This window comes from Cottoperca gobio, chromosome 2 (genome assembly GCF_900634415.1).
Source record: "Cottoperca gobio chromosome 2, fCotGob3.1, whole genome shotgun sequence".
Taxonomy (NCBI): domain Eukaryota; kingdom Metazoa; phylum Chordata; class Actinopteri; order Perciformes; family Bovichtidae; genus Cottoperca; species Cottoperca gobio.
In genome coordinates this window covers 819,010-829,999 of record NC_041356.1, presented here as the reverse complement: position 1 = coordinate 829,999, position 10,990 = coordinate 819,010, and the positions used below count along the sequence as shown (strand labels likewise).

Below are 10,990 nucleotides of genomic sequence, written 5' to 3'. Positions count from 1 at the left end.
CGAATAGAATTGAGAAAGAAAAACTGCGAATCTGATCTGATGGGCAGAAAGAACAGAAAGATTGATTATAATAAAACGAGAGAAACCGAGTGTGCAAATCCATATTAATTGTGTGTAAATAAAGGGAAATATTACCTCTCAGATATGAAAAGTTAATGTGAATTTTAATTTGAACTTTATGTACATAGAAAAAGTCTTAGATCTTTGATTTCAGCTATGAAAAATGGGAAGTGGTTCTACATGGGATATGCAGTATATTTTCCTTCAGTGTTTAGTTTTAACTAATTTAAAAAAAAAAAAGGAATTAGAAATGACGTTATCTGAGTCATACGGGTGCGTCTTCCAACCTGTGTCCCCCTCCGTCATGACTCACTTCAGGGGATCTCCCAATACCAATGCCCACATTTTAAAGAGGTAAGCTCCGGTGTTCAATATTATCAAGGCTACGTGGTAAAGTCCTGACTGTGTTTGGCCATCACTTTAGCGTATTATGGCAGTTGAGGTGGTTTGGGCATCTAGTAAGGATGTCCACCTGGGCGCCTCCGTAGGGAGGCCTGGCTCCAGGCATGTTCAAGTGGGAGGAGACCCGGTCCGGTGGAGAGATTAATATACAACGCTGGACGGAACGCCTCGGGGATCCCTCAGTAGGAGCTGGGCGGTTGGCCTGGAAAAGGAAAGTTTGGGGTTTCCATACGGAGCTTGCTGCCCACGCGACCTGACCCCGGAATAAGCGGTTAGATGATGATGTATTATAGGGGTTCCGTTTCAGGGTTTTAGGTTCGTAAATAAGTATTGCTCACATTCGTGAGTTTTTTTTGTTTACAGTTTTAATAAATGTATGTAAGTACTGTTACTAAATAAACTTAACGTTTCCAAAAAACATTTGATTTATGTTGTTTCCTTTGCGAAGCGGGGTCTTAACAATCCAACATTAAATATATGTGATCTTTGAACGTTACGGAAGGTTATATTAATCCCATTAGTTCGGTGACACTTTTAGCCAAAGGCATTTACATGTGGATACAACCCAAAAGTACACCAACTTCATCAACATGCTAAACGGCTCCAAGTGCTACACTTAAAGTTAGTTTGAATGCTAATTGTACTACAAAACAGGAAGTTTAGTGAGCTGGTACTTAAAACTGTGGATGTTTGTTTGTTGGCGCTGCAGTGTAAACTTCCACATGGATTAAAGGTGTATTCATACCACTTTAGAGAATCTCTCCAGCAGCTCTGGTTCTTGGTTTACTGTAGGCCATCAGGAATGCGATGAGAGCATCACAGTTGGGGCCACACAGCTTCATACTCCACTCCTCCAACTGGAAAAAAATACACAAGACCGATCTGACAGCCTGCGTCTGAAGCAATTTATAAATTTGAAATCAGCCAGAGGCTGAACAAATAAGTATATTACAGAATAATACAGGACAGTATCCACTGTCTACCTCTTCAAATACCCCGCTCCCTACCAAGGCCTGTTTGTCGTGTTTAGGCGATCTTTAGGGGGAGATAGCAGGTCACAGAATATGCTACATATAAGGGGGGTAATGAAAACATGAAACTTGAAGATGTAGAACGCAGCTTCATGACTGCATGTCAAGATGTTTCTAGTATGTGTAAAAATAAAAAATAATTAATCTTAAGTAATTGTGAAAGTTATAAGGGCTTAAAACACTTGATGGAAGTATATGATGGCAGTTTCTATACTCTATACGTTTTATACTTGGTTAAACTAATTTAGTGTTGAAGGTTCCATTTTTGAACCAAAGCGAGTGTGATGAAAGAATTCTAAGATGTCCTCCAAAATGTAGCACAAAAAAACTGTGTAAAAATGGTGCCTGTAATTGGGTATCATAAACGTTGACATTTTATTTTTTGGGAAAGCCTCAGTCTGAAGTTTTTGGTTGAAAAAGTCAGTTGAAAATGAGGCTGTTGTGTTATCCTAGAGATCATGACAGCTCATGTTATACAGTGAGGTCAAGAAAAAAGGCTATCACTGCAATGAAATGGCTACTATAGTGACTAACATCATACATGAAAACCATTTGGCTCATTGGCTGCACAAGAGACTCAGCTTTCCAGTCATTTCCAATGTATGCAATTCCAGGACTGCAGAAACCAGTTTTAGAATAAGAAAAACACATTTGTACTGCATGTTTTTTGCCCCAACCTGCATGTGATTAGTAAAGTGGGCATGTGTGTAAAGTGGATGATCGTGGGTATCCATAAAACTCATTCAGGTATCTTGAGGTGGGAAGTCAAAGCACCCTTTTGAAATGTCTATGCCATCCATAACTTGGAGATTTAGTCTCCTTCCCAACAAGCTAGCATGACATGGTTTGATTCCTCAGGTTTTCCAAAGGAGTTTAAGAGGCCACCATGAAGTGTATAGATCATAGATTCACCTGGGTGGGACAGTGACCATCAACATCCAGGAAGTAGAAGAGGCCGCCATGCTCTTTATCCAGCCGTACTGATAAGGGAGCTCCATGAACTTGTTGATGGCAGTCCTCTGGAGCTCTTCGTCCTTCTGCTCAACACTGAACTGAAGCAGGAACCAGCCTGCTTCCAGGGCGTGGCCTGAGTCAGAATGTGGGAGAGACAGACAGGAAATGGAAAATGTTGAGGTTGGCAAAATGCAACAGGAAAATATCTCAACTCAAGCTCCACTCATGCACTCACTGTGCTCGCCATCATCTGGCAGACTGCAGGGTTTACCTGGGTTCAGCAGTCGGCCCTGGCATCCCGGCAGCTCTGCTCCTTCCACGGACACATTCTCTAAAATAGCAGTGCCTTCTCTCTGTAAGTTACAAGATAAGAAAAAAAAGGACACATTGACATTAGTGAGAATGAGAATTACTACACAACAAATCCAGCCCTACAAGATAACCTTACTCAACAGTATGTTCTTTAAGTATATTGATACATTTGACTGGGTGACAAAGTCCTTGAATGGACAACTTACATCAGTGTTTATGTGGAAATTACATGGACAACAAATCATCACAAGTGGCATGATGCTCGTGGAATCACAAACAAAGATCAAGTTGCTTTAAATGTGTTTCACTGGAGGTTCCTTGCCAACAACACAAGTTTGTATCTGCATCACGAGTTTCTCCACAGCAGAGCTAAATACAACTGTGGCTGAGTTAGCATAGTAAGCAATTTAAAGCTGACAAGAACTAATGGCACATACTGAGTATACAAATGATTAGTGTGCAGTGGACTAGCTGCAGCAGAGTACTTTCAGTCCATGGTTTCATATATGCGTTTGCTGTGACTCTGGGTCTCCATTGAAGTCTACTGTGAAGCCTGGACACACCAGTATTTTAAACAGAGCAATTTCAAATTAAAATCAATTCCTTTCAATGGAATCACCACCAGTGATGTGCTCATGTTTTTGGTTGAACTGAGACTCCAGATTCTCAAAAGTCAACTTGACGAGCGAACAAATGTTGAGCAGTTGTGAATGCGTAAAAGAAGAACCCAGAGCTCGCATTAGTTCATGCAGAGTACAAACCTTGTGAGGATGCTTTTTCACTCACAGATACTGTTCTGTGCGCTTGTATCTAGTGTATGCACTTTTATGTTTGTGGGTTTTGGGAGTTATTTAACGGCTAAGTATCTGACCAGTTTAAAACTAACTTTAATCATCTGTGTGAACTGAACTTTGAGCTAGCTCTAGTGAAGTGTGATCAGCTAGCTTGCAGAGACAAAAAACATCTGCGCAAATATTTGTTCAACTTCTGGTGATCTTTGACCTACGAATGTGGTAACTAGCTTGAAATGTTATTGACATAGCATGTTCCAAGTTGGCTAGTGTGTTTGCGGTTAGCTCACCTGCTACAAAAATTTGCCAATAAGCCCTGTGGGGAGTCCCTACATCACCGAGTCTCACACCACCTATCGCAAATGAACTTGAGCTGTGCTCCCCTCTTGCCCTAACTGTTGTGAATCCAAGCCGACTAAAGTTGAAATAAGATACGCACCTTTGGATTTTCTTTGCAATATTCTTTTAAGCTATGCGTTAGTACTGATGATGTTACAGTAGCCTATGACATGAACTTTCCATACCTCAGCTTTTGCAGAGTGAACCCCACAAACTAATTATCAGCACTTTATGAAGTCATTTGAACCACAAAGCATCAGTTCTATGTGTCCACACCTGGATGTGTTGAAGAATCTTCTGTACACACCAGCTGGCCAGCTCTCTGTACTTCTGAATAACCTCTGGACCCCGACCTTCAGTTAGCTGCTGCACCAGACACAACAGCATCATGGGAACTGCCATGCTGTTGGCGGGAACGTCTCCAGGAAGCTGGGGCCGGCCCAGGCCTGACGAGTCCACCCTAACCCAGCAGATCAACTGCTCCATCATCTGTTCAGCCTCCAGCTAGCAACACAACAGAGCAGAGGCCAGCATATCAGTGACAGCGCAATAATGCTGTAGGAATGAGAGGGTGGTTGGAGAAGGATCAAGCAATGTTCAGGCATGTTTACCAAGAAATGAAAGCTTCCATATTACTCAGCCTTGTGTAAATTAAATCCCTGGTGAACTATGTATGTCCACATGACACACAGCGTAGCTAGCAACAAAACACATTAGCTCCCAGGCACTAAAAGTATGGATTTTTAAACAAACTGGTTCTGACTAATGCAACATTTATCTATATGAACTTCCATACTTGAAACATTTTATTTTCAGTGTATCAATGCAATGCCGATAAAGTCACCCCCCTCATCTTTTTATTCAATCTAATGACTTTAGTGATCTCCTGATTTTTCATCTAGTGTCACTATCAGTTCAGAAGTTAAAGATCTCAGGCCACAAAACAAGCAGGGTAAAAACTGGAAATATTATCCAAGTATATCAATCTAGTTTTAATATCGTTTATTTACCTGCATGTCCTCGTCCCCAATGACCCTGCTCAGTTCGTCCATGGCCATAATATAGAAACACTCACTGAATATAGTTCTCTGAATCTTGACTGCTTTACCATCTCTTGTTAAGCAGAAGGCACACTTCCACTGGCCACTGCTGCCGCAGGAGACCCGAGCAAACTTTCTCAGGAATGCTCCTCCTAAGATGCAAACAGAATACAACATTAGCTTATGATTAGACCCACCATTATGAGCAAAAAGAATAAATCCCTTTACATTCTTTCTTTACCAGTGCAGTGCTCGTTCGGGATGTGCTCGTGCTGCTGCTTCTTGGGTTTCAAAGTGAACACTGCAGTCTACGCATCATGAGTGCCAAAGCTTCCATACATATTTTATACCCCATTAAATTACCTCTTAATATTCGGTTTACATTTTTTTTATGTTTTAAATTTCAATTCTGGCATATCTTACACATTGCACCTTTAAAGTAGTTTTCATTCAGACAAAGGTGTAACATGTAAATGTTTGCTTTATTCATTCAGACATGACGGGACATTTTAGAGGCACAATGCTTACACATTCTTGATGGTGGAGAACAGTTGAAATAGTAATGATATGAAGGAAGAAACATTTTTTCTGTTCTTTCACAAGCTGTCCCAGTGATGGAATTAATAAAAAACACAAAAAGGGACCACGAGCTGGGCCTCAAAATACAAAAATCAACAGTTGGAGTTGTTAAGTTCTTCATAGTGGAAATTTCCTTCATAGAAGAAAATAAGAACAACCCCAGGTTTCTTTTCAGCACTGTAGCCAGGCTGACAGAGAGTCACAGCTCTACAGAGCCTTCTATTCCTATATCTCTCAGTAGTGACGACTTCATGAGCTTCTTTAACGATAAAATTATAATTATTAGAGACAAAATTAATCTCCTCCTGACCTCAATTGGTAATGACTTAACTTCAACCACTGGAATTTTAAAAACATCTGTAACTCCTGAAATATATCTAGACTGTTTTACTCCAATCAACCTTAACCAACTAACTTCAACAATCTCATCGTCTAAGCATCAACCATGTCTTTTGGACCCGATTCCAACTAAGCTGTTTAAAGAAGTTTTACCCTTAATTAACACCTCGTTATTAAATATGATCAACCTGTCTCTATTATCTGGCCACGTACCACAATCCTTTAAAGTAGCTGTAATAAAACCACTTCTTAAAAAGCCTAGTCAGAGGTTTTAGCCAACTATAGGCCGATATCTAACCTACCCTTTCTCGCTAAAATCCTTGAGAAAGCAGTTGCAAAACAGTTATGTGATTTTTTACATAATAATAGTTTATTTGAGGTTTTTCAATCTGGATTTAGAGTTCATCATAGCACAGAGACGGCACTGGTGAAAGTTACCAATGACCTTCTATTGGCATCAGACAAAGGACTTGTCTCTGTTCTTGTCTTGTTAGACCTCAGTGCTGCTTTCGACACTGTTGGAACATTGTGTTGGCATAAAAGGAACCGCACTAAGCTGGTTCAAGTCCTATTTATCTAAGCGATCTCAATTTGTACTTGTTAACGATAAATCCTCCATATATATATATATATATATATATATATATATATATATATATATATATATATATATATATATATATATATATATATACACACACACACATATACATACACACACATATATATACTCTCGCTTTACATTCACACACCGGCTTTTGCTGCTTCGAGGATTTTCAGGCTTGCTGGAAGCGATCCACAGTTCGGTACAGACGACAATACATCCACACCTGTGAAAGAAACCAACATATTCACATAACATGATCTGATGACCACATTTCATACAGTGGATTAGGGATACTCCTAACGATTGTTTTTTATAATCGATTAATTTGCAGATTATTTTCTAGGTTAATGTTAAAATGTTAGAAAATAGTGAAAAATGTCCATCCCAATTTCTCAAAGTCCAAGGTAGGTCTTTAAATGTTAGTGTAAAACCCAAATAAATTCACTTTGATTTGACAGAGAAAGGCATGAAATATATATTGGAGAGGCTGAAAACAGCATTTTCTGATATTTTCGCATGGAAAATTACTTTAACGGCACGATTATCAAAAAGGTTGCCGATCATTTTCTGTCGATCGACTAATCAATAAGTCAAATAATAGCTGGTTTACTTGTTCTGCCAGTATCATTAGAGACTCACTTGTCTACCCTGCAGCCAGACATACTTCAGCTCATCATAAACCTTCCCGTCCCTCCCAATACAAGTGAAGAAGCCTCTGAAACACCAAGGCAGAAGTACAAGTTTATCACAAGGACACACACTACAAACAGTCTTACACAACCGCTCAGCATGCAAGTTGGTAGTATTACTTTAAAGAGTCATGAGCTCACAATATTTTCATTTCAACAACATTCAAGGGGAAGTACAGTACCCATGTAGAGGGTCATGAGAGTATTTGAGCCAGAAGTCCACTGTGTTGTCCAGTTCTTTACGAATCCGCTCTCGACACTCCTCCAGCTTCAGCACAGACATTGTTCCTTTCAAAAAGAGCATGCGAATCTGTTACAAGTCTATTAAGTGCTAACAGTATTTGTCTACCGAAATTGTGGCTGAAAGCAACATCCTCATCATCACCTCAGTTAATTGTCTAACTTCGCTTTATCAAAATACTATTTCGTTAATGCCTATGAGATTATCATGGTCGTGTCTAGATAGTAGCCTTAAAGGGCCTACGAAATGATAAACATGAATTTCTACTGATAATAGTAAATGCTATTTGTGGTGTAAAATGATGTGTTATTAATGACACAATGATCGCAGTCGACCGCCGATGTTTACATCGCCGCTACCGGAAACACCCGACACCGTGTTCTGACGTCACAAGTAGAACAGTCCACCAGTATACACAGACAGCACGGCAGACGTGGCGATGTCGGACTCTGGCTTGGATATTTCGACAGAATCGAGTGACAGTGAGTCGTCACTCGTTGCACCTTCAAGAAGAGGAGTTTATTGAAGAGGATGCCGGTGTTGTGGAATCAGATCATACGAGCGAGTTTAACGTGGTGGAAACAGAGCAGCTCGAGACACAGTATTCAAGATGGAGACACAGACGGGAGGGAACATGCGGATGATGGTGGCAGAGATTCTCTGCGGCAACAGAACACAGACAGGTATATACATTTAACTATAATTCATAGAACTTCTCAATATATAGTAAATACATCATAATAATACGTAACATTATCCTCGATCGTAAATAGATCGCAAGCTATCCTATATCGAGTCGATAGTTTGGTTTCCTTGAATTGTTATGAACCCGACTAGTTGTCCGCAAATTGGACACATCGACGTCTGTAAAGCTTGATAACTTGATAACTTGATTCTATCTTGAAATATCATTTCGTAGGCCCTTTAACCAGGATTTGCGAAACTCTGGCAGAGTTTCAGCGAAAATACAGAAATATCGTCTAGACACGGCCGATTATCATCATAACAGCAGAGCAGAGGCGGAAGACCGGAAACACTGACCAATCAGAGCAGACTGGGCTTCTGCAGAGGGGCCCTTAAAGGGATAGTTTGGATTATTTGAAGTGGGGTTGTATGAGATGTACAGTAGATGGGGGTAGGCACGCCCCCCATTTTGGAGTAACAGGCAGGAGTACCAGCAGAAAGCTAAACATTGTACTACTGTGGACGCAAAATGTATTATAGCCACCTGAAAAATAAGTTTAACCCTTTGATACAGAACATGGGTCAAAAGTGACCGCAAGTTTTAATTGTAAATATCTTTGCAATAAATTACTTTAATCATCCAGAATTCCATGAATTCCTCATTTAACTTGTTTTTGATCATCACACATTCTTATTTTCATTTTTCCTTACTTACTTTTTGAATAAAAATCATTTTTGTATCACTTCCCATCTAAGGCACAACCTGGGTCAAAAATGACCCGTATTCGTTTTCTATGTTATTTCATGCATGGCTGAGAATTTATTTAATAATTTAATATTCATTAAATATCTTGTTTTTGATTACCACAAATCATTATTTTCATTCCCCCTTTCTTAATTTATGCACTAAAATAGTTTTTGTATTACTACATCAGGTTTACACACACGGGTCAAAAATGACCCATGTATGCCAAATGTGTGATAACAATGAAAAAAAGCCGCTACACACCCATAGTGTTTTGTGCTGATTGCGTCGTCAATATACTAGTCATGTTAACCAGGTCCATGTTACCTGGCCTTAGTCATGCTGACATGTCTTAGGAGTAGGGTGGACTTCACATCCCCTAGGGGGGTCCGGGGGCATGCTCCCCCAGGCAGAATTGTTTTAACATTTTAAAGTGAATTGTATGCATCTGGTGCACTTTGAGAGCAAAAATAAAATGCTAGATCTAATAGAACTTTGTGGTCTTGGTAAGGGGAGGGGGCACAACTCTCAACACTAATATGAAAAATATATCAATCAAAGTATAAAAAATACCATAACCAATTACAATTAAGTGAAATATTGAAGCCCATCTAAAATAGGTCTTTCGCAAGCCACTGGTTAAGTGTATGCTATTTTTAGAATATTTTCAACATGTTACCTTACCTTCAGGCAGCCCTTTCTGGGGACTGAAGACATTATCTATGCTCTCTTCAAAGTCACCAGACTCCATTGACAAAATCAGTCATTTTCCCTGCAGAACACACAAGTTGCTGGTCTACCACTGCCTGGATCAGTGGCCTGATCTCAATGTGTTTGTTGTGTGGTTTTGGTGTTTAAAATGGTTAGTTCACCGATTTCACATAATAACACAAACTAACTAACTAACTAACTAACCGATCGAGACTGGAAAGGAGCTTTATGCTAGTCCATTTACCATTTTCCAAAATTCACACTTAAATTGGTTGTGCTTATTTGAAGCTATTGCACTGCACTTACATGATTTCACCTATTTGACGCTAATATAATTACAAGATTCTTACTGTCGGGAGTTGTATCCTTATGATTGTTTGCACTTATTGTAAGTCGCTTTGGACATATAGCAGGGGTGCCCAAAAGGTCGCTCGATCGCGAGGGTAGTGCGGGTAGATCGCGCAAAAAATATATACATATCTATATATTCCCCCAACGGAACCCCTCGCCCCCTGAAATTCAAGTGTTTTGTTTGTGTCTTGCCTAGCGCATTCACATTACCTCCTCCTCCCTGTTTCGCTCCCGCACACACCTACACGACAGAGCGGAGGAAATGAGAGGAGTGAACTACGCACCAGAGGAATAGTTTAACACAATATGTCTCCTTTAATGCAGAAGTCGAAACGCATAAACCAGAAACGTGTCATCTCAGTGTGCCTGCTGTCAGTCCACATATTGTTTTAAATGTATGTTATTTTTCCGTTTCAGCAGCAGTGAGTAGACAAAACGGACAAAAGCCTGCAGGTAGAACTGTTCTTACCTTCGGGTCCAACACAGTGCAGAGAAGAGACTGTCCAGCAGCGGCGCCCACTCTGACGAGCAGTCATATGACCAGCGGCTGTGGAGAAGGAAGTGGATCTCAGCACAGCCACTGAAATAAACTCAGAGAGAGAGAGGTGGAGAGAGAGAGAGAGGGGGGGGGGGGGGGGAGAGAGAGAGAGAAGGGAGAGAGAGGGGAGAGAGAGAGAGAGAGAGAGAGAGAGAGAGAGAGAGAGAGAGAGAGAGAGAGAGAGAGAGAGCTTAAAGCGAGTTTCTCTGGAAATTCAAGTTTAAAACCTATGTATTACCACCACCTGTGTGTGTTCTGATATCTACGAATTAGCACACTGAGGAAGTTTCGACCTGAAACGTCCGTGTATTAAATAATACTTTCAGCATAAGCTATGGTGTGCAAACTTTATAATTTGTATTGTGTCTTAATCATGACAAAAGCTGTGTCTGAAATCTCTTACTCCTTCATTCCTTCCTGTATAACAGACACTCAGTAGTTTACTTTACAGTGAGCAGTAAATTGAGATTTCAGACACTTACTGTATGAATCTCATCACCTTGCATAATGGAAATTTTTGCATCTATTAAATGTGTCATTCCTTTATAAACACACACTGTAGAATTATTACCACAAA

The 10,990-nt window shown here is 40.1% G+C and overlaps 1 pseudogene; it reads right to left on the bottom strand.

Annotated features, from left to right (window-relative positions):
* Nucleotides 1–2,378: 2,378 nt before the first annotated feature.
* LOC115020144 (N-acylglucosamine 2-epimerase-like) lies at nucleotides 2,379–10,417 on the bottom strand (annotated as a pseudogene).
* Between the last annotated feature and the right edge of the window lie 573 nt (nucleotides 10,418–10,990).